Source organism: Hippoglossus hippoglossus, chromosome 9 (assembly GCF_009819705.1).
Source record: "Hippoglossus hippoglossus isolate fHipHip1 chromosome 9, fHipHip1.pri, whole genome shotgun sequence".
NCBI lineage: Eukaryota > Metazoa > Chordata > Actinopteri > Pleuronectiformes > Pleuronectidae > Hippoglossus > Hippoglossus hippoglossus.
This window is the reverse complement of record NC_047159.1, coordinates 26,301,402-26,326,745: the sequence shown is the minus strand read 5'-3', so window position 1 is coordinate 26,326,745 and position 25,344 is coordinate 26,301,402. Positions and strand designations below refer to the sequence as shown.

At 41.5% G+C, this 25,344-nt stretch overlaps 1 protein-coding gene across 2 annotated transcripts in view; it reads left to right on the top strand.

Moving 5' to 3' along the window:
- The window catches only part of LOC117767802, a 33,194-nt gene extending 8,180 nt beyond the window's left edge, over positions 1-25,014 (top strand). Inside the window, exon 2 of one of the 2 annotated variants that reach the window (XM_034595675.1) lies at positions 24,488-25,014. The gene's annotated coding sequence lies outside the window, so the exon portion shown is untranslated. Of the gene's footprint in view, positions 1-817; positions 2,009-24,487 lie in introns of those variants that run through there. The other variant, XM_034595674.1, reaches the window with a different exon arrangement.
- Positions 25,015-25,344: the final 330 nt, after the last annotated feature.

Here is a 25,344-nt window from a genome sequence, read left to right as displayed (position 1 = left end):
TCAAACAGCATCAGCAACACATGCTTGGCACCCTATCTGCATGGCACCAAATCATAAAGGATAGTTGCCATGTGGATCAAAGGAGCAGTGTGTAGTCAGATTGATAATGTAGTTTAATTCAAGGATGACAAAAGGTTTTTAGAATACTTATTCCAAGAGGATAGAACATTTTAAAATATGATCTCTTCTTTGTCTATCCTTTGCTCCAAGCCCAATTTAAGATCAATATGAGATTTAGACTATTTCCTCATACTTGTATGTATGTAGCTCCTGAGAAATGGTCTTCCTCTTGTCTCAACCTGATCCTTATTCCATATCTTTAATGATCCGACTTCTGTCTCTTCCCATTAATCTTTATTTGTGTCAGTGAGAACCAAAACACAATGTGACGTGAGCCTACACAACTTCTGGAATTTGTTTCAGTGATCAAATTCAAATCAAAGAAGCCAATGAACACAGTGTAAGAATTCCTGGTCATGATGATTCATCTCAAATAGAGCTTGTCTCTTGCTCCTCATTTCTCCTACAAAGGGAAGTTCAGGAGAAAAAAATAAGATGATTTATTTTCCAAGAGAAAAATGATGGATAATCTTGGGCAGCAAAATTTTCCTTTATTTTTATAGTATTTACTAAAATGTGGAAAAAACCTGACAAAGATCCCACTCTGGCACAAAGTGGCATAAATGTGCAAGTTTTACTTTTTGTTTTTGTGTATTCACTAAAACGTACACACAAGAGATGACTTACAGTGAATGGTCTACGTTATTATGGTTAGCAGTTGATCTAAGTGAAAAATGTACTTGTGTTCTTTTGACAGTGGGATATTGACACCTGACAATATGGCTGGCAAAGAAGTCAGGAAAAACTACAGAGGTCTACATACCTGTCATGACGTTCGTGTAGACACCTGTCGGTGTTCATTATAAGGATGTTTTTTGGGGGTTTGGTAAATTTATATTGTTTGGGATTTAAAGCTATATCTTATCATACATTGGAATTTAGTATTCACATGAAAATGTTAGAGTTGCAACTTGCTATATAACCCAAAGATTACAGCAAGCATATCTTATCCTATGTATTTCACATGTGTTTTAGATAGCCTGTTTTAAAGTAAGTCTGAAAAAGTGAATTCCATGGTAAAATATTTTGTCTGCCATTGGTTATTCAGATCGCTAGAACAATCATACATGCCATCAAGAAATCTAGATGTGTAATCAGAGAAATCCTAAATGCTCTTCTGCGATGGGATAAGTGTATTTCAGGCTAAGTTGTGTTTATTGTTGCTTATGTCCCATTTAAAATGGGATTTTCTAGCCTTTTAACTTTGATTGTATTCATTTTAAAATGATTTAACAGACTTAAACCATATAATTGAAACACAAGAGATGCTCTGTGGCTCTTTGTAGTATCCACATGATTGATGTGCGTTAATACAAGCTGTTGTTAAACTGAAGAGCATTCATCTATTCCAATGTGATCCTCAACTAAAAAGGAATTTTCTCTTTATTTTCTTTCATTTTATTTGTATGTGTTAATTTTGGGGTTTGGGTGAAGGTGTGGTGTGGGTGTGGGTGAGGTGTTTGGTTGTTGAACTGTAAGTATGTTTGTTCAGATATATGGTATATATACACTGTCTGACATCTATCACATCTATAATCTTCAGCTGTCTTATACAATGAAGAATTTGTTGATGTTCATTATGGTTGGGAAAACTTAATAACAAAGTGTGTGAAATTTGTAACACTAGAAGACTGCGGTATCAGTCATGACTCCATAAACTGAGATCTACTGGAGTGACTAGATTTACTCTTGACAGTGTCACTAAAACTCAATTCTGAACTTCCTGTGCAAGTATATTTGGGATTTATAGGGTACTGCATACCTGACATTCTAATCCCAACCCTTAATCTGCACTGTCTATTCCTTTATAGAGTGTTCAGTCGTATATTCTTTGGCTTGTCAGTGCTGTGTGAAAATCTCAAAATAAATCAGAATATCAACAACATAAGTATTGGTGTTTATTTCAGCAAAGGTTCCATCTGTACAGCTGCTTAAGGCAACCTGAAATAAACTGACCTGTCTTATAGAATTCCAAATATAGTCATGTGCATTATACATACCATGAAAAATGACTGTACTACAAACCCATGATATGGCTGATAATAAATAAAACATTACCCATGATAGAACTCTAACACAATCAAATAAAATGAAGTACAAAAATACAATGCAACACTTTAAATGTTTAAGCACAACGCATCTTAGATTGTTGAAGGTGCAGTGGGTTAACATTGGAGTCAACTTAAAACAACCCTGTGTGTCACTATACAGATGCCTTGTGCTTATCTGTGAGACACAAGCTGATCAGCCAGTCCTCAATGACCTGAAAAACAAGCAGCCTCGACACTGTTCCCAATTTTGGTCTCCAGATGGCAGTAGACGACATGAAATAATACAGCGTCAGTCCCTTCATTCACTCATCTATCCCAGCAGGAGAGAAGAAAGTATCTTAGAGGAACACAGGTTTTGACTTTCAAGCCATTTTTCTGTAACAATTATAAAAGTGTTTCAAACTATCTGATCAGTCCCTGGAGTTTGTGGGGCTGACGGCAAATACATGGAAAGTTGACCAGAATGCTGTGTTGGCAATGCACTGAAATCACAGCTGTGGGAACATTCATTCATCTATCCACTCCATACTGCTCTCTGAGCCTATAGGTCACAGAGAGACCTTCCCCTCATCCTTTGGTGTGGTGGTGGGATGTGGACCCCCAGGCAGATGGTTTGAGGAAAGATCTGCATGTGTGTTTGTGTTTCATCCATCCCCTCCTCCACCCTTCCAAGTGGGTAATCAATTAAATGCATCCTAACCACCACCATTCCCCCGTTGCTGCCCCTCCAAGCCGTCCATCGAGTCAGCAGATCCCTGTGAGCAGATGCAGGCCTACGGATATGACTCAGTGTGGATGTTTTGCATTTTCCGGGGAGGGGGGGGGCTTGAGCTGTGCTTTGGGGGAGGTAGGGGTAGATTGACCCAAGGATCTCAGCGCACACACAGAGTGAATATATTTACATCTCTGTATGTGCTGAACAACTTGGGGAAGCCTCTAAAAGTGCGTAAGCAATCATTTGGCACTGGACTGATCCTTGGCTAAGATATTGTTGCTATACCTTCAATTCTACTGCGGCACATATGCAGATCACTGTATTAACTGTAGAAATATCTTAAGTATCTGTCAGATTTGATCCGCTCCAATAGAAGACCAGTGTCTGTCTCAGTTGACCAGAAGCTTGTTTAAGCCTTAAATATGCCTTAAATAACACTGAAGCTAAAGCAACAAGCCCCACACTTTATGTCAGCATCCTGTTTAAATAGAAATGTTACACAGACAACACAGAGGTTACATTAACACTTTATTGTTTGTATCCTCAAACAGTATGTTTCACTTTTACAAGAGAAAATACAAGTCAATCAATCAATCAATCAAATCAAATTCAACATTGATGAGATAAGATGGTGTCTAACATTAATGGAGAGGTGTCTGCCATTAGTTTAGTCTTTTTTCTAAATTGCAAATGTGGAATCCCAACATAAACTGCAACCCAAAAATTAACAATCATTAAGAAATATAACAGAACAATGATATACACAAAGTAAAATAATTAGCATTATAATGGTCACAGCTTGTATTGTCTTACTTAAGTGTTTTCTTTCGTGTTTTTGGTATGGTGTCAATTTCTGTTTTCCTTCTCAGACTTCATTTGTGTGTGTGTGTCAGTGTAACGGGAAGCAGATTGTCTATTTTCAATTAGTTGCTTGGTTACAACTACAACAATTATTATTAGAACTATTATTATTATTATTTGTCATCATTATTGTTATTATTATATTAAATGGTTCTGTTATCATTAATAACAGTTCACATCTATGATTATCGCTCCTATTATTCTCATTATAACAACCAGTCTGTCAGAGGTGAAACAGGATGGTCCCTGGTCTCTCTCTCCTCTCTCACCACTGGTGGTCGAGCCATGACTGATGAGAACCTACCCAATCAAAATGTGAATGTGGACATCTATGTTTCAGTGCCTCAGTGTCTACCTTTCCACACAAAGACACATTCCTGGAGTTTTCAAACTGAAACGGCACCATTTTCAAACTCTTCTGTTTGTATGGGTTAGAAAGCTCTAGAGTAGTGTGGACACTTGCATGTAAATGTAACAAAGGTGATGCATTGTTAAACCAAAATGTAGTAGTATGTATCTAGCCTTAATGATGACATTGGTCCGAAACCCATCTGTGGACAAATGATATCGGGGCTGCTGCTGTTCTAGTCATCCAATAAACTGTGTCACATCCTGCAAGGAACTCTGGGAGATGACCATAAACTGCTTGCGCTGTTTGTGAGTAGCCATGCCAAAGATTTTAACCCTCGTGTTGGTCGGATTGACCCAGAGTGTGTGTGTGTCTGTGTGTGTGTGTGTGTGCGTGCGTGAGTGAGTGCGTGTGATCATACGCAAGCCCTGGCTGGTCAGGGTCAGGGTTAGGGTGACCCAAGGATTGTCATTATCCAATTCTCCTGGGGTAATTGAGACCAATGGTTTGTCATTCTCGATTCTCCTGGGGGGTCATTTAGACCCCCAGAGAGGGCGCTGTGGTGCTCTGTGGGGTCATTTAGACCCACACCTGATTCCAATTAAAATCTAAGGGGGTACATTAGACCCACATAGAATTCTCCGTGTGCCACTCTCCCGGACCATGGCACGATGTCACGTCAGGAGCGTTTCACCAGAGAACAGGTTCTCCAACAACTATTCTCCCAGCAACCATCCTCTGAACCTGAAGAGGACGCGAAAGAGCCAGACCGAGAAGCGGCCGGACAAGGAGATGGAGAAGCAGACCGAGAAGCAGACAGAAAAGCAGACCGAGAAGAAGAAAGAGAGGACGGCAACGACGGCGACGACGACGACGACGGCGACGAAGACGACGACGGTGACGACGACGACGACGGTGATGAAGACTACAGTGGGTGATGCTTCTGCAGATTCGTCATCCTTGGAAGAAGAAGAACAAGACCACGGCGACACCACAACCACCACCACCGGACTCGTGGAAAGAGAGACCTTCCCGTCAAGAAACGGGGAAATAACATGGTCCTCGAGGGCGAAGCCACTGCTCCTCCTCCTCCTCCTCCTCTGCTGCGGCTCAAAGCGGGGTCCCCCGGGGCCCCACGATCCACGCGACATCCCGCACCGGTGACCTAGCCTCGACGTTCTGCTTGTTCATCACGCCGACGGTAGAAAACATCATCCTGGAGATGACGAATCGGGAGGGTCGTCGAAAATACGGCGAAGAATGGAAAGGGATGAACGAGACCGACCTGCGCGCCTACGTAGGGCTGCTGATCTTGGCGGGCGTGTACAGGTCCCGGGGCGAGGCCGCTGCCAGCCTGTGAGACGCCGAGAGCGGCCGGGCGATATTTTGTGCCACGATGCCCCTAAAACTCTTCCACACGTACTCCAGACTGCTGCGCTTCGACGACCGCGAGACGAGACGAGCCACGGACAAATTGGCGGCCGTGCGAGAGGTCTGGGATGCGTGGGTGTCGCAGCTACCGCACCTCTACAACCCGGGGCCTGAAGTAACCGTGGACGAGCAACTGGTTCCGTTCAGAGGTTAGTCTTTTTTTTTGATTTAAAAAAAAAATATTATTATGTTATGTTATGTTATGTTATGTTATGTAGATAGCAGCTGCTATCTTCTCCTCCTGTTTTTCTCCCTAGGCCGGTGTCCATTCCGTCAGTACATGCCCAGCAAGCCGGCGAAATACGGGATCAAGTCGTGGGTGGCCTGCGATGCGAAATCAAGCTACGCTTGGAAGATGCAAGTGTACACCGGAAAGCCGAGCGGCGGACACCCAGAACGGAACCAGGGGTTGCGGGTAGTGCTCGATGTAACGGAGGGACTGCACGGTCGTAACGTCACGTGCGACAATTACTTCACCTCCTACGAACTCGCGCGGCAGCTCCTGGAGAGGAAGCTCACCGTGGTCGGCACGGTTCGGAAGAACAAGCCCGAGCTCCCGACCGGGCTGCTCGCGGTGGCGAGCAGCCAAAGGTGGCGTGGACAACCTAGACAAGGTGATCGGAACGTACAGCTGCAGGAGAATGACCGCACGCTGGCCCCTGGTTGTCGTTCACAACATTATCGACGTCTCTTCCTACAACGCCTTCGTGATATGGAGAGAGATTAACCCAGACTGGATGCCGGGCAAGCGGAACAAGCGGAGGGTGTTCCTAGAGCAGCTGGGAAAGGCTCTCGTGACTCCGTTCATCGCACGAAGGGAGCGCATCCCCCGCATGGAAGCGTCCGCCGCGGTTGTGAAGGCTGTAAAAGCCGCCGCACAGAGAGCTCTTGACTACGACGCTCGACCCGAGCATCCAGCCTCCTCCATAGCCCTAGCAGCAGCCCCGCTCGGGGCGAGTAAGAGGAAGAGGTGTCAGATATGCCCCAGGACAAAGGACTGTAAAACTCACACCATGTGCCGCGGGTGTAACAAATACATCTGCAAGGGCTGCTCACTTGTCTATTGCCCTACGTGTGCGTCCTAATATGGGGTGGGCTATGTGAGGGGGCCAACAGCCGGGGGAAGCAGGGACAACACAAGGGTTAATCAATCTTCATCACTGATTTTTAAAAATCAATACTACTAGCCAAAGATAACCGTGAGGTGTCTGTAAGTTGTTCTCTGTTCCAACACTACAAATTCTATATTTTTTCAGTCTTAATCTATGCACAAAAACCAAAATTATTTGTTAAATTATTGTCAGACAACAAAATTATTTGATAGTGGCTCATAATGTTTGCATTGCAAACTACCAATGTCCATTATATAAAGCACCTTCCACAGACAATAGTCACAGAGTGCTTCACAATGAAAGAGAACAAATCAGATAGAAACAAATAAAGAAACTAAAATAAGAAATAGCTGATAAAATATACATGAGGAGCACTTTGTTTTGCCTCCTTCTACAAATGAACTCCTTGTGACAAACATCTGCAGTTATTCTTAACATGTATTCAAACACAACATTACAGGAGAATGGTTATTCGGCGCATTTGTGTACATGTTGATAGCTTCGAGTTGGTTGATGAAACAGAAGGACTGCTGCCACTAAAGGATGGTCTTTACTGAAATGAGATGATCTTCTTCCTACCCTGCCTCCAGTCAGAGAGATAGTCAGTTACATCATCCAGTAGATACACTAAACTTTCCCACAGTGAAGTCTGCTCAGCAGAAAAGAATAAAGCTAAATACAATTCAATCATTCAAATGGAGCCAGAGTGGTGTTTACTGTCAGTCACTGTGTTGTTAGCCAACAGTAACAATAAGCAGTTAAAACAAGTGCTGTATCCACACTAAACCAGCATCCTTCTGCAACTGAAAACAGCACAAGGCATTAGGCGTCATAGATTTGTGTAGGGGGTGCAGTAGTTAGCAGGTTAGTCCACCTACAACAGATGATGACAGCGGGTGAAGGAAGGAATCGTTTTAGGTGCCCTAGTGCCAAGTTAAACAACTGGAGAGAGATATAATGAACAGTCTGCAGTGAAATCCAACACACTGACATTGAAAACAAATACATTTAGCTTTATTCATACTGAACCTCATCAAACCATCTCATCAGTTCATCAGTTCTACTGGAAATAAATAATCAGTCAATGTATTTGTAATAGGTTGGAAATGCTATGCATTTAGTTTTTATTTTAAGAGATACCCCCCCTATTTTTTGGAAGACAACTGAACTATTCTAACAGTTTCACATGACAATTATACTCCACGTCAGTAGGTGGTGCTGTTGGTACAGCGGTGGATCCTGAAGGGCGACTATAAGCACAGGCTCAGCGCATGTGCATCTCATAATAAATGAGTTCAGTCTGAGCAAGACGCTAAACTTAGTCTCCTCCCTTCTTAAATCCACAGAGACTATATCTATGTATCTATTGGTTACGCAGCGCTCCCTAGCCTGTGTAACCCTGGCTGCCGGTCCAGATTTCCCCTAGGTCTGGCGCCGGTAACACAAACACTGTACCAGTAAAGTACATACCAACACTATTAATGAGCAAAAATCACAGTTCTGTGTCTCTATATATGGATTCAAGCAATCAAGCATTTTGGACCTCCACTGACACACCTCTTTTCTAAAGCTCTGGGTTGATCAGGCTTGAAGTGCAGACTTTTATCACATTCCTTAGGTTATTTTATTTTAAGTTTAGTTTAAGTTTAGATTAGTGGCCCTTCTATTCTCCATTAATGATAAGTTGAAGATGATCAGGCTTCTGTATTTATTGTGGGTCAAATTTTTATTTGCTCTCATTAGTTGATATCAGTCTACATTGTAACAAATTGTTTTTTTTACATTACAAGGGATTATGTAACAGTGATAGATTTCAGTCTGCAGACACTATAGTTATCCTGTAAGTGAACGTAACAACAGTGCCTTCAAGAATAAAGAGTAAATAGTAATTATCCTTGCATCCATTTTAACACTTTATCTGCAGCCATCTGTCATCATTTGTAACATGAGCAGCAGAGGGTGAACATTATCACATCTCCTAAGGTATTTTCCCATCCAAAGCTAAACAGGTGTGATCAACCATTTGACAAGACGCAGACACATCAGAACACATCAGATTACATGTCCACATTCCATCATCAGTGTGACCTGGGCAACATTGAAGAATCTTCCTCTGAGCCTTTTTCATAAAGAAGTTGTCGTGGAAATTTATCATGAGATTTGAAATAATGAGTTTCTCAGACCAGAGTTGCCTTAGAGTTTTAATTATTAGCTCTGCAGAGGGTTACACAGTCAGCAACATGGCTCAGAGTGCAACAACGAGAAGTTAAAAAGGAAGGTTTTTATACAATGTGATAAACAGGAAACAAAACAGAAAGCAGACAGGACCGTCTGCTGTCTGGCATCACTGTTATAAAAAAAAAGGGGAATCAAATCCAGCACACAGTTGCACAAAGGTCAACAGGAGGTGGAAGACATTGATGTTGTATCAGCTAAGTGCACAGAAAACAGTCAAAACAGTAGGAAGACCCCGGACAGTCAAAATCGTAGCCGGGACCCCGGACGTCGGCACTGGAGTGACGTCTGCCGGGACCGCGGCACTGTTTACCGTTAGACCAATTTTGCGGAGATTTTAATCCATTAAAAGATCGGTACACAGCTGGACGGATCTTAGTTCGTCCGCTTGGGTACCGAGTGGTATAGTCCCCGCAAAACTGTCTCTGGCGGTGTTTGAGATCTCCTCTGATCATTCTTTGCATGTTTCCTTTTCTCTCTCTCTCTCTTTTCTCCTAAACCCGCCTGCACACACGTTCTGACCTGCATCCACATAATTCACGTGTTATACCCGTTCGGGGACTTAGATAGTGCGATCGCATCTCGACGCCATTCGGCGGTTTGAACCACGAGATAAACCAAAGCATCCCTTTGTTCTCCATTCCCTGTTGGTCAAACCACGAGTTTATACCGCCATCTTGAATTCGATCCTACGTCAAATCGCGTGGTTAGACTGCCATCTTGAATTCAGTAACACGATACCACGCGGTTAGACCGCCATCTTGAATTCAGTAATACGACGTCATCCCCCGTGACTTCGTACGCCATCTTGACTCCCCCTTCTCTCTCTCTCACACACACACACACACACACACACACACACACACACACACACACACACACACAGACCTACACACAGGTATTGCATGTGTGTTATAAATCGTGTTAGGTGCTAGTGTTGTGATCTTTGATATAGTGGATTCTTGTTAGGATAATAGTCATTAATTAACATTGATGTTATTATCTTTAATAAATTCTATTGTATTTAAAGTACCGGTATTTTTGTGATTATTTGTGAATATGTATGTGAATACAGCTGGAACATGATAGCCAGTGCTTGAACTTTAACCTTCACTGTTCATTTTATAATCATTAATAGTAAATATTGAGATTTTATGAGACTGATCTTTACAGATTGATTGTTGGTCCCTGATACCAGGGTGGTGCCCCGTCTTTTATAAATTATAATTACAGATTTTATTATTCTTAATTGATAATTTTATTGTTTTTCATTAATAATTTCATTATTCTTGATTGATAACTTTATCGTTTTTAATTAATAATTGTATTATTTTTAATAAATAATTGTATTATTTTAATAATCATATTTTATGATTATTAATTAGCCAACATCAAGTCTACCTACTATTGCACAACACCATATACCATAAAATCATATCAGTTTGTTGAATGATGCACAACTTACACATCTTTAAATTAACTTTAAAAACCTTACTCTTCCTTATATGATGCTCCTATAAATATAATAGTAAGGATACTAATATATTTTATATTGATATTCTCACACTTTATTGCACTATTTTATAGAGTATAATATAAGAATAGCCTGTGATCTGCAGCAAATTATTTAGTTAAAGTATAATCATTGTAATAAGAGTTGCAGGGTTATTTTTTGTACAAACACTGTACCAGTAAAGTACATACCAACACTATTAACCCTTGTGTTGTTCCTGGGTCGAATTGACCCAGAGTGTGTGTGTGTGTGTGTGTGTGTGTGTGTGTGTGTGTGTGTGTGTGTGCGTACGTGCATGTGATCATCCGCAAGCCCTGGCCGGTCAGGGTTAGGGTGACCCAAGGATTGTCATTATCCAATTCTCCTGGGGTAATTGAGACCAATGGATTGTCATTCTCGATTCTCCTGGGGGGTCATTTAGACCCACACCTGATTCCAATTGTAATCTAGGGGGGTACATTAGACCCACATAGAAGCCGGTGTGCCATTCTCCGTGTGCCACCCTCCCTGACCATGTCACGATGTCACGTCAGGCGCGTTTCACCAGAGAACAGGTTCTCCAACAACTATTCTCCCAGCAACCATCCTCTGAACCCGAAGAGGACGCGAAAGAGCCAGACCGAGAAGCGGACGGACAAGCAGATGGAGAAGAAGACAGAGAGGACGGCGACGACGACGACGAATGCGACGAATGCGACGAATGCGTGGGTGGGGCCACGCATTCTACAACCCGGGTCCCGAAGTGACCGTGGACAAGAAACTGGTTCCGTTCAGAGGTTAGTCTTTTTATTATTATTATGTTATGTTATTATGTTATGTAGATAGCGGCAGGGACAACACAAGGGTTAATGAGCAAAAATCACAGTTCTGTGTCTCTATATATGGATTCAAGCAATCAAGCATTTTGGACCTCCACTGACACACCTCTTTTCTAAAGCTCTGCGTTGATCAGGCTTGAGGTGCAGACTTTTATCACATTCCTTAGGTTATTTTATTTTAAGTTTAGTTTAGTTTAAGTTTAAGATCATTTTTTTCATTTCACTGTATCTCATTGTTTGTGTGGTATTATTGTCAGGAGTATTTGTCTGATACAGCTGTGTCTGTTCTGTGTGCTACCGTCTCACTCAGAAAGGAGTTCATGAGCTTCAGTGTTGGCTGCAAACGTCATTGACAGTAAGTACATGATTTTATTCTGGAAAATGTATTTTGAGCTGCATGCTTCCCAGTGAACTTATTACAAACTGTTTTGTTTACAAATGAATTGTTTTGTGTGATTGTGATTATTGTGATTAATGTATTTGGACACTAGCCAAGACTTAGATGTCCAAGATAGATGTCATGTCATGTGTCAGGGGATCATGGCGTTGAATTATGTGCAGCATATGTTTAGACAGAGTCGAGATGTTAACAATTATATGCTTTGGATAAAAGCCCCTTACAGGACAGGTCTCAACAAGTAGTGGTTAACGGTACAAATATCAGCAGCGCTGTGCTCATTTCAATAACTGTCTATCCAAGTGTATCAGATCATGTCAGCCAAAATCAGAAATCAGTCACAGGAGACACATCACAGCACAATGATTTAATTAGGGCCCGAGCACCGAACGGTGGGAGGCCCTATTGAAATTGTAAGGATTTTTCTTATTAGGGCCCGAGCACCGTCGGTGGGAGGCCCTATTGTATTTCGAAGGATTTGTATTTCCCTTTTGGGGCTTTTTCAGGGCCTAGACATGCTCAAATCGTTACCAAAGTTTGCAGGGAATTCAAAACCCCAAAACGTTATTGTATTCTGGAGTAATTTGAAATGGGCTTGGAAAAATGCCTCAACAGCGCCATCTAAGGAAAAGCCCCTCAGTTAGCTTTCGCCGATCTTCACAAAAATCGTAGCCCAGGTGTATCATGACCAGACAAACAAAAAAGGTCAGAGGTGCAATTGGAAAAAAGCAACAGGAAGCCCGCCATTTTGACTATTTTCCACATTTTTACTTTGACGTACTTGTCCCAGGGCTTTCATCAGATCAACTTCATATTGAGATGAGTGTCATTTAAACAAGATGGAGATAAAAAACTAACTCAAAGATCGTTTTTTCGTCACACGGTGTGACCGTGGCGTGGCGTCAAAGTTTGATTACACGCCATCAAAACATGAGGTTCTGTATCTCTGACATATTTGTTCCAATCGAGTCCAAACTAGACATGTAAGACAAGAGTCCCGGCTTGGTGACATCTACACAGAAATCTTGACTTAAAATCACAGCGCCACCTGCTGGCTACAGGAAGTGACATGTTTTTACTTTAATGAACTGCTCCTGGCTGCTTTACAATACACAGCTCAAAAGAGCTCAGTCAAGTCATTGGATCATGGTCAGAATTGTGACATTTCCTCTAACTGTGTAAACATTGAGGTGCGGCGAAGGTTCATCCTTCGCCAAAGGAGACGATGTTGTCATTAGGATGCATCAGTAGGATGCGTTTTAAATGAAACAAGTATTTATTAAACAACTATAGGGTTAAAACAAAACACCCTTCTCAAAACGGAAGTGGAAAAAGAAACACAGAAGAACACTTAACTATGCACAATATCCACAACTTCGAAAAGAACTTCGTAAACAACTCCACACCGGAACACCAATACGGCCACACAGTATGTCCCCACGCAACTTCTCCAAACTGCCGTTTGGCCCACTGGCAACAGCTGATGCTCTGCTCAGGGTTTTATTGGCCACACCCTGATTCCAGAGTGGCCTCAGCTGTGCCAGTGGAGGTGCTTCCAGAGCACCCACCTGGAGGAGGAGAGAGAGAGAGAAAGAAACAAAACACGGCACGTAACACATACATTAAATAAACTTTTATTGTCATTTAAAAAATTAAATATTTTGACTTTACAAAATACTTTTATTGTCATACTTTAGCTTCATTAAATTATTTTACTGTGATATTCTAACCACATGAAATACTTTTGCTGTTCTTTTTTAACTACATAAAGGAGCTTACTTATATCATCATACTTAAAGTGCTAAAGTACTTTTACTGTCATACTGTAGCTACATCAAATACTTTTACTTTGATTGGTTAACTGCATCCAATGATTTTGCTTGATACTTGATTAAACACTAATACTGTGGTTCTTAAACTACATCAAGTATTTTACTATCATATGATAACTATATCAAATATCTTGACTGTCATAATGTAACTGCAAATAAATATTTTTACTGCTATCCTACTTGTAGGATAGCAGTACTTGCGTATTTAATCAGAGTCTGACTACAATTTTTAAAGTAGATGTCAGGTAAAATAACAAAATATAACAGAAGGCGTGACTCTTGGCTGGGTCCATATTTTAACTCCAGTATCAAGTGTGAAGAATAAATACAACTCTCTTCAATTTTGATATTACACTGAGGGAGAATGGGCTTGCAGGCATTAACACACAGTTCACATGAATACACTAAACACAACCAGCATCAATCAGTTGCTGCAGGCGTAAAAACTAACTTAATATTAGTCATTTCCTCCATTGTTATGTTAAACTCTGTTATTTGCTCATCATTGGGCTTGGGAAGTGTTAACCCCCCCCAAAAAAATGTATTATGTATGCCCCTAATATTCCATGTACATATTTTAATTACAGTGTTAGTCTCAATGATAGCACAATAATAGCTGAGGGCAGTTGTTGTCCTAAATCTGTATTCACTTTTAAGTCCATAACGACTTTGATATTTTTGAGTCCATAAAATCAATGCAAGCAAATATTTTGTCAGCCCTATAACTTCCATATTGATGTCTTTTCATTAATAAATGTAGCCTACTAACCATGCTGGTCATGTCAGTAGGATTCTTAGGATATCCTGACATAAAAGGTAAAACATTTTTAAGAACCTAAGTACTACAGGTGATATCCACAAAAGCAGCTGACATGAATTCAAAGTGAGAGGAGTGGAAAAGAGGTTTATAGTGAACATTGAGTCACTGCTACCATCTACTGGTGCAATCGGTAGGGACGGTGAAGAGGACAATCTGAGCTTGACACTCAGTTTATAAAGCTTTTCTGATCATAGTAGTGCAGATGTTTCTTTGTTGTATGAACGCTAACCAGTCCTCAGGGGTGGCACTGGATCTAGCCTTGGACATGGCTTTGTCTCTGTTGGCAGACTGTATCTGTTTTTAATTCTGTGACATTTGAAGGGGGCGTGTCCGTTAGCAATAACACTAAAAGGCTGGGAAAAGTTTTCCAATCTCTTGGCTGGATTAGAAATGGAGAATATTCTTGAAAATTAATGATAAAGGGAAGTCGCTCTTTATAAGAGTGCTCGATGCTGCACGTTTCACCATTACTAACGCAGTACCTGTTTTAATCCTGTTTGGAATGGGCTGTGTACTTGGTCTGTTCCTCGTCATTAGTGAGTCCTCCTCAAACATTATCCTGTTACTTTTTAATGTTTGTGTGCTGGATGGCTTGTGCATAGCTTTTTATAAGCAGTCTATGGGACAGAGTGAAGTTAAAAAAAACTGTGTGTTCATCCTACCTGGTTTATCTGCAATGAAGATTTGATAGTCAATGTTTTTCAAAAAATGAAACTGAATGGTGAAATGGTTTGTGAATGATGAAAAAAAATTATCAAATAATCTGGTAGCAATTTAGACCCACAATTTAACCCATTTGCCAACTGCTGTTGAATTTGATCTGAGGACGTAAAAGAGGACATGTTCAACTCGGTCCTCAGACTCAGGCCCATTGCCCTGTCCCCACTGACTGCTACAGTGCACTGGTCACCTGTTTATTACCTTTGTATTGAAATTGAACATACTGTGTATGCATAAATTCGACACTGCCCTTCCCTAGGACAATAACAACACACATACCAAGTGTGAAGTTGATAAGATGAATGGTTTGTGAGATATACATTCCACATTCAGACAGACAGGCAGACGTTTGTAGAATTAGAAGGTAGATAATAATGTCATTAAGTTCAATTTTACACAAATAGTTGTTGGTAGTAATTAAATTGTATGTGTTTGTGTATTTCTTTTATCTTTCAGGAATTATCTGGTCACACTTCATTGCTTAGCTACCGAGAAATTAATTAAAAATGGGGAACGTACCATCAGAGAGTAACATGGGCAACCGCCTGAGATGCTGTGTATGTGATAAAGTCTTGCCTCCGTGCCATTCTTTTGACAATTTCTACCAAACTACTCTCCATGGCCAACATGTTCATGTCTTCAATGGAGGAGAATACTACAGACCAGTCGGTCACAATAATCAATACAAATGCCAACATTGTTTTTTTAAGCAAATCGAAGATGAGGAACAAAGGAAGAGAGAGGAGGAGAGGAGGAGAGAAGAAGAGAGAAAGAGAGAGGAGAAGAGAAAAGAAGAGGAGAGAAAGAGAGAGCAGCAGAGACAAGAAGAGGAGAGAAAGAGAGAGCAGCAGAGACAAGAAGAGGAGAGAAAGAGAGAGGAGCAGAGAAAAGAAGAGGAGAGAAAGAGAAAGGCTCAAGAGGCTGAAAAGAGGAGACAAGAAGAACTGAATCAAAGGCTTGAGGAATCACAAAGGCAAGCGGAAGAGCATGAAGAGAGCACCATAAAAGAGGAACTTGTGTACAAGCAACGCGTTCTAATAAGCCATCTGGATGAGTTTGATGCAAAGTACAAATCTGATTATGATGATCTTCTGGAAACTCTTTCATCAAAATGCAGCATCCCGGTGTCAGACCTCAGTCTGGTTCAGCTGAGTGCTGACCAGCTGGGCAGCATCCTGTCAGCCCTGGACAAACTCCTGTTTGATGAATGGATCAGTGCTCCTCCATCTCTGAGCACTCTGCAGCATGCCCAGGTGTTAATCACAGAGCTGTGTGCCCTGTCCCTGGAGATATCTGAGGGAGTTTCCCTGAAGGGCATCTCCAATCATGTGCAGTCCCTGGTGAGCCACATCAGCCAATCAGCATGCAATGTCTCTGAGAGTTTCCTGCTGACTCAAGCCCTGTACCTGAACCTGATGCACTTCTTCACTGACCCTGGCAGCTGTGATGCAGCTCTCATAGCTAAACAATGGGCTGAGCAGGACCTCACAGCTGAAGATCTCTTTCTTATAGAATTCTTGGGCACACTCACAACATCACTACAGAGTGCAGTTGGAAGAGCATCCACGTTCATTTTGAAGATGGAGATCCAGTGCTTGGAGCTTCTCCTATCCACACTCACACATCTAAATGGCAAGGAGAGACATGTAGGATTCAATGAAATACTCCTCAGAATTGTGCAAACAAACAAATGGACACCAACTGAGGCAGTGACTCTGCTCAAAGTGCTGTCAGAGAAATATAAAGAGGATGCTCCCATCACTGAAGTGCTCACATTAGTACAAGTGTATGACCTATCACCAGAGTGGACAGATGACTCCGGACACTCCCTCACCCAAGCTCTGGACGTCCTTGGCCCTGAGAGATTCCTACTTGACTTCTGTAAGACTCTCAGAAAACAAGATGAGAGCAGTCTAGATTCAGCTCTAGCAGAATTAAAAACACTCAATAACTTAGATGATTCTGTTGTCACCATGATGAAAAACATTACCAATGGTGTCCTAAAATATTCAGAAAATGCCCCAAAAGGTGAACCTTTTATGAGAGATTCCTTTAAAAGTGGAAACCTGCCTGCAAATGAAATCCAAAACTCACTCTCTCAGCTGTGCAAAGCAATGTCTGACACCAAAGGCTGGTGGCCAACAGTGCTGCAGATGCTGAGGTGGTGTGTGCTGGTGCTGACTGAGAAGACCGCAACACTAGGATTTGTTGGTGTGGAGTTGGACCCATGTGTCACAGCCATGTTTGCAGCCACAAACGTCCTCATGGGAAAGAAAGTGGACATTGTGTTGAGCTCTAACATTCACTCACTCAATCAAACTAAAGAGTGGTCTGACTTCTACAAGCACCTGGGGATTTCACTCAACACAAACTTGAGGAGAGATAACACATCATTGATGGATGTCTATGAAGCCGACATTGTGTATGGTACAATGGATGACTTTGTGTCTGATTACCTTCAATGTGGCTTGAAGGGAATGGAAGCGGGGAGCCCTCTCCTTAGTCGAGGATTTCTCATTGAAGACAGATGCCTCAGTGCTTCCTATAATCTGGAACTCTCAGTGCTCAAGGAAAATGATGCTTTGGTGTTTGCTTCAGAGACTCTGCAAAGCCTTATGGGTACTTTTTACAGTGAGGAGATGGAACTGAGAGACAGATTTATCAAGGCTCTTTTTCAGGTCCTCCATTCTAACCTTAACAAACGCACAGATGAAGACAGTAAAGTCATAGCGATTTCACAAAAATGCACTGGAAAATATTTGCCTTCCAATAAGGTCTACATCCTGTCCATTCTTGAGAAACTCCTTCAAGAGTTTAGTGGAGAAACGGAATGTGAGAAACAAGGGGCATCCCTGGTTGGCAACTTGTGTTTGGAGATTCTTTTTTCCCATGCAGGGCAATTCCAGATGGTGTCAAATCTTACAGCACAAAAAAGATGGTCACCAGAGGAAGTTGTAGCCCTCCTTGTAACATTAACTGACCACCATCACGATAAAGACTGTATTTCTATCATGAAGATTTTACATCTGATAGAAACATATCAAGTGTCTTCTAGGTGGACAGATGAGAAGAATCAGTCTCTCCTTGAGCTCTTGAGCATGCTTGATACTAAGAAAGTGATGCAGCATTTGGAAAGAGGCTTTGAAGATGAGGAAATAAAAAGCCTTGAGTATCTTTTTGATGAAATACGGCAGATGAAAAACATTGACGAAAAAACCCTGGAGAAGTCTTATTCTATAGTAAAGGGGGTTCAAAACATGATTAAATCTGGTGAAATCAAAAAACACACTAATCTAAAGCAAGCTAAGAAGCTGAGTCATAGCACAAACACAGAAGACTTGCAGGAGATCCTGGCAGTCTTATGCAATGCTGTACATGTGTGCAATGCTGAAGAAAAGTGGTGGCCCAGAGCCACTCAGTTGACAAGCTGGTGCTTCTTGGCCTTGTCTGACACTGGAAAGCTTCTGGAGATGGGAACTGGAGAGGGGAAGTCATGCGTCATAGCAATGTTTGCAGCGCTGCGTGTATTCCGGGGCGAAAAGGTTGATGTGGTGTCCAGCTCATCTGTGTTATGTCAAAGAGATGCAGAAGAATGGACAAACTTCTACAAGTACTTTGACATCACGGCTGACACAAACACAAACAAGACTAAAGATGAAGATAGAAAAAAATGCTACCAGAAGGACGTGGTCTATGGAACAATTGAAACCTTTGCTGCAGATCACCTTCGCCAGATATTTGAGATGAAGGATGTGAGAACAGATCGCAGCTATCAGTGTATCATCATCGATGAAGTGGACTCACTGCTGTTGGATCAGGGAGTGCAGCTGACATATCTCTCCAGCCCCATGGTCTCCATGCAGCACCTGAATGTTATCCTGGCCATGATCTGGGGCCATGCCAGCCAGTATGGCTTCTTGTCCACAGGACACATCACATTCGTACAGGGTCCCCCTTCTTCATTCTACAAGAGCATATTTGACTCAATTGACATGGATGGAATAAATGACCCCATGGACGTTTTACATATTGCTGAAGAGTCAGGGATTGTGCATAAGGGATTTACAGAGGAAATCTACAATAGCGAAAAAGATGAACTTCTCAGGAAACTGAAAACTGTGAGTCAGGATGACGTGATCGATTTTTTCCAAAAGATTGAGCAGTATGTCCCCTATGGTTTCACTGTGTACACGTTAGATGATAATGGATTGCTCTCTCTTAGAAAGGCCACACCGTACAACAACCCAGACATTCCAGAACTTACATTTCTTGTTTTGGATGATGGCTTGTGTTCTGCTCTTTATGATTCTGAGGAAGTTCTTGCCAATCCCATCACAGAATTCATCTTAGAAAAGATTCAGTACACTCCATGCACAAACAATACAGGGAAAATCAGCATCCCTGGATTCTTGAAAAATCTGATAGAGAGTAAATTGCCAGTTTGGGTTCAGAATGCCTTTCTGGCAAAGAGACTGAGGCAAGGACGAGAGTATGTTGTGGAAAATGACTGTGTCTGTCCCGTTGACTACAGATCCACAGGTATTGTGGAACTAAATAAGAAATGGGGTGACGGCCTGCAGCAGTTTGTTGAGATCAAACACCAAATCAAAATGAGCACGATTTCAACAGTGACAAACTTTATCTCTAACCTTTCCTTTTTTGAAAAATACAATGGGAAAATATATGGGACCACGGGGACACTGGGGAGTGAAACTGACATGCTGTTTTTGCAGGATCTATATCCGAATCTCTCAGCCTGTAAAATGCCAACTTTCAACCGGAGGAAATTATTTGAGGTCAAGGGCAATCTGGAGACTTCAGCTGAAGAGTGGAAATCTAAAATTACCCATGTGGTTATGGATCAAATTTGCCCAAATTCATACAGAGAGGGGAGAGCAGCCTTGGTGATCTGTGAAACTATTACCAAAGCCAAAGAGGTCTATGAAATGCTACAAAGTGTCATCCCAGGTCAAATCATTCTCTACAGCCGGAGTGACAAAGACAGTTTGCGCAAAATAGATAAGAAACTGGATCCTGGGGATGTCATTGTTGCCACAAACCTGGCTGGACGTGGCACCGACATCAAAGTGTCTAAAAAGGTGAACAAAAATGGGGGATTATTTGTGGTCCTCTCCTTCCTTTCTGAGAACACAAGAGTGGAACTCCAGGCATTTGGCCGAACTGCACGCAAGGGTAAACCTGGATCTGCACAGATAATCATGACCACTGATCATCTACAGGAGTCCCTCAAGACAGTGTCTTCTCTGGAGGAGGTAAAGGAAACAAGGAATAGACTTGCAGCAGAAAGGACAAATGACATGATGGCTGATGTAACTGAGATGAAACTGCGGGAGGACCTTTTCGCAGAGTACTGCAAGACCCTCCAGGGAATTTACAGGAACACCGATGGAGATGAGCAAAGAGTTGTTGTTGCCGTCATGAATGAGTTCTGGGGGATTTGGTTGCAAACTAAATCAGAGGAAATTGACAACTTAAAAATAAATGAATTGGAAAAGAGCTTGAAAGCTGATTTGTCCCTTGCACAAAGTCAGTCTCAAAGTCAGACTTCACCATGCTCCAGCATTTACCACTACATCAACTTTGGGAATCTCGCACTGGGCGAAAAAAAATGGGATGTCAGCATGAAGCTATTTGAAAAAGCAATGGGACAAGATGAAAGTTGGGCAGCCATAGCGTTTTACAATCATGCATACTGCTCTATAAAACAGCAGAAGGGAGATTACCTGACTACTGCCAGCAATGATCTCAAGAAAGCACAGGAGTCTCTGAAGTACCTCAGTGAGGAATGCTTGGTCTGCCTGCAGTTTGTAAAAATATCTTCTGCTGAATTAAAAAACAGTGGACAACCAACCAGCCTTGAAAAACAGTTAACAACCAAGTGCATCTTGTTCAGCTACTTTGATAAAAACATTAGTGAGGCTATCAAGAAGCTGAAGGAAATAAAAGACAAAGGAAGGGATGCAACAACCAAGAAATTACCCATGTTCTCCCTGGTGTCAAGCACAGATGAAGATCTCCAAATAGAGGCCTACAATCTGTACAGTAAAGGTCTGGAATATGTGTTTTCCGTGGAAGAGCAGCCTCGGTTCCCATGGGAAGCTCTGCTGGTGTTCTGTCTTGGAATTCTGCAGATTGTTGGAGGGGCACTGCTCACTGCCTTTACGTTTGGAACATTAGCTCAAGTCGGCATGGGGCTGATCAGTGAAGGAATATCAGTCTGCATCACTGGCATTGAGTCCATGATTACAGGAGAATTCAGTTGGCAATCATGGGCTATAGAAAAAGCAATATCTATTGGTATTTCTCTCATTGGGTTTGGGGTTGGAAAGCTGATTACAAAGGGCTTCAAACCTGCTAAAATGTTGGTCAAGGGACTAGGAAAAGACCTTAAGTCATTACCAAAGTTTTTCTCCAAACAGGTTAAAGAAGGCCTTAGCGTTGTTACAAAGACAAACATGAAGAATGCAGTGAAACAAACAGGAAAGAAAATGGCAGAAGAAATCATTAGCTATGCATTTGGGAAGGCAGAAGATGCTGTATTACAAGAAATACTAAAAGGCATTAAGAATGAGATTACAAAGATTATTGCAAATGATGTAAAAACCAACATGGAAAAGGATCCTTTGGCTGGATTGGTAGACTCCATTTTGCTCTCTCACCTTGAGGATGAAAAACAAATGTCTGATCTCCTGCAGGATAAGAACAGAAAGAGCAAACTTCTGGGTATTTTCAAGCAGATAAGCAAAACAGCCTTACAGCCATTCTACGCTGACCTCGAATGGCAGAACAAACTGAACTCATCCATCGCCAAGGTGATTGACAGTGCAGCATCAGAGGCCGAAGGCAAAACACTTGCAGTTCTGAAAGGCATTCACATGGCCTCACTGGCAGCAGATGCCATCAGTGCAGTGCGCAGGCTTTCAAGCCAGTTTTTCTCCAACCTTCACAAAGAGCTGAATACATTTAAAGAGAATAACAAATTGACAGAGAAAGTGAAACAAAATGATCTGTCTGCTTCAGAAATGAAGATCCTGAAAGACTTCAAGCAGGATTTAGCCAACGAAACCAGGGCTTTATTAGCAGATGCTTTGGTAGAAGTGTTCCACCAAAAGTTCTCCAGTCACTTTGTTTCCAAGGCCGTAGGCCAAGTGAATAATGTCATAGGTGGTTATGTAAGAACTGGCTTGAAGAGTGAAAAAACAGAGGACAAACTCAGGGCTGGACAAAACAACAGATACATCTCATACATGTCAGTAGACATGAATTCAAAACGTAAACAGGACAGAGAGTCTGGTAAACGCTCAGAGTCTCATGCTGAAAAGATCAAGGACTCCTCGACAGCCACTACTATTCTTGATATCAGAGTCCTTTCAGAAACCACTGGCACTAAGGTTGTCATCCTAACACAGGACAGCCATGGCAAGCTTACCAAAATGCAGGAGCTGAGCCCGAGCACCAAATCTGCCAGTCAAACGGTGACACTGATTTACACACCAAAGAGTTCACAACACCCAGACGGCCATTATGATGTGTCCATCAATAATAAGACGGTGAAAGTAACCAGCAAAGAAAAGAGCAGCCTGTTTCATGCTTTGGCACAGGGCATGAAACCAAAGGCCACCAAAGAAGAGATTGGCTTGGAAGCAGGCCGTCTCCGATCTTTGGAGGCCGACACTCTAGTGAAACACTCGGATCGATGGGAGCCTTTCATCAAGTACAAAGAGAGGACGGATGAAATCAGAGGAGGGGACTGGTATATGGCAAAGGAAGCTGGACTAAAAAAGACAGTAAAAGAAAACAAAAAGGTGATCAAGGATGGAAAAGTGAAAAAGTACGACGACTGGGTAAAACATGTAAAAAGCAAGCCAAGCACTGGACAGTTCATCAAAGCAGCTCACGAACCACCAGTGAGTAGTATATCGCAAGCTGGAGAATTGAATCAGAATAGCAAATGAGCCAAAGCAATGCTTGTGGCAACAAAGTCAACTGCTGATGTGGAAAATTACAAAGGCCTTGGACTTCCAACTATTTATGTGCCAACAGAAATACAACGTGAGTTTCCCAGTAGAACAACAAACCAATTCAGGAAACTATTGGCTCGCACAATCAGCCAGGATAATGTTGTGAGTGCCCTAAAACTGACCATTCTAGGTGCAATACCCAGATTCAAGTTCAATAGTGCCAAGAACTACAGAGACTTTCAGAACAACCGAGTGAGTAAAACCAGGCTTGCCATTTTCGAAATAAACTTTGAGCAACATTCTAAAGATTTGGTCAACAAATGGTTCAACCATCTTCAAGACAAGGTTGTCATGACAAAGGCTGATCTTGACACCCTAACTGCATGGATCGACAACAAGGGCTTCGAGAATCAAACTGACCCACACAGGAAAAAACTCTCCAAACTCCTCTAATGCAAAGGTAATATGACATTTAATCTAGTGTTTGATAAGGGAGTCTGGTTGGATGGTAAATGTAAAAGAGGCACGTGTTCACAGAGCAGCTTTGCATCCCATGCTGTAGCCATACCTGTGGGAAGAGACACAAATTGGTGATCAAAGTTATGATCAGATCATAAATTTTAACTTAACTTTTAAATGTAACCTCTCTCGACTAACCAGGCATCTGAGTGTCAGCTGAACATGTGCTCACTTCATTTCCTTCAAACAGCATCAGCAACACATGCTTGGCACCCTATCTGCATGGCACCAAATCATAAAGGATAGTTGCCATGTGGATCAAAGGAGCAGTGTGTAGTCAGATTGATAATGTAGTTTAATTCAAGGATGACAAAAGGCCATGTTTTTAGAATACTTATTCCAAGAGGATAGAACATTTTCAAATATGATCTCTTCTTTGTCTATCCTTTGCTCCAAGCCCAATTTAAGATCAATATGAGATTTAGACTATTTCCTCATACTTGTATGTATGTAGCTCCTGAGAAATGGTCTTCCTCTTGTCTCAACCTGATCCTTATTACATATCTTTAATGATCCGACTTCTGTCTCCCCCCACTAATCTTTATTTGTGTCAGTGAGAACCAAAACACAATGTGACGGGCTTACACATGAGCCTACACAACTTCTGGAATTTGTTTCAGTGATCAAATTCAAATCAAAGAAGCCAATGAACACAGTGTAAGAATTCCTGGTCATGATGATTCATCTCAAATAGAGCTTGTCTCTTGCTCCTCATTTCTCCTACAAAGGGAAGTTCAGGAGAAAAAAATAAGATGATTTATTTCCCAAGAGAAAAATGATGGATAATCTTAGGCAGCAAAATGTTCCTATATTTTTTGGGTATTTACTAAAATGTGTAAAAAACCTGACAAAAATCCCACTGGCACAAAGTGGCATAAATGTGCAAGTTTTACTTTTTGTTTTTGTGTATTCACTAAAACGTACACACAAGAGATGACTTACAGTGAATGGTCTACGTTATTATGGTTAGCAGTTGATCTAAGTGAAAAATGTACTTGTGTTCTTTTTACAGTGGGATATTGACACCTGACAATATGGCTGGCAAAGAAGTCAGGAAAACTACAGAGGTCTACATACCTGTCATGACGTTCGTGTAGACACCTGTCGGTATTCATTTTAAGGATGTTTTTGGGGGGTTTGGTGAATTTATATTGTTTGGGATTTAAAGCTATATCTTATCATACATTGGAATTTAGTATTCACATGAAAATGTAAGAGTTGCAACTTGCTATATAACCCAAAGATTACAGCAAGCATATCTTATCCTATGTATTTCACATGTGTTTTAGATAGCCTGTTTTAAAGTAAGTCTGAAAAAGTGAATTCCATGGTAAAATATTTTGTCTGCCATTGGTTATTCAGATCGCTACAACAATCATACATGCCATCAAGAAATCTAGATGTGTAATCAGAGAAATCCTAAATGCTGTTCTGCGATGGGATAAGTGGATTTCAGGCTAAGTTGTGTTTATTGTTGCTTATGTCACATTTAAAATGGGATTTTCTAGCCTTTTAACTTTGATTGTATTAACTTTAAAATGATATAACAGACTTAAACCATATAAGTGAAACACAAGAGATGCTCTGTGGCTCTTTGTAGTATCCACATGATTGATGTGCGTTAATACAAGCTGTTGTTAAACTGAAGAGCATTCATCTATTCCAATGTGATCCTCAACTAAAAAGGAATTTTCTCTTTATTTTCTTTCATTTTATTTGTGTGTTAATTTTGGGGTTTGGGTGAAGGTGTGGTGTGGGTGTGGGTGAGGTGTTTGGTTGTTGAACTGTAAGTATGTATGTTCAGATATATGGTATATATACACTGTCTGACATCTATCACACATCGATATAATCTTCAACTGTCTTATA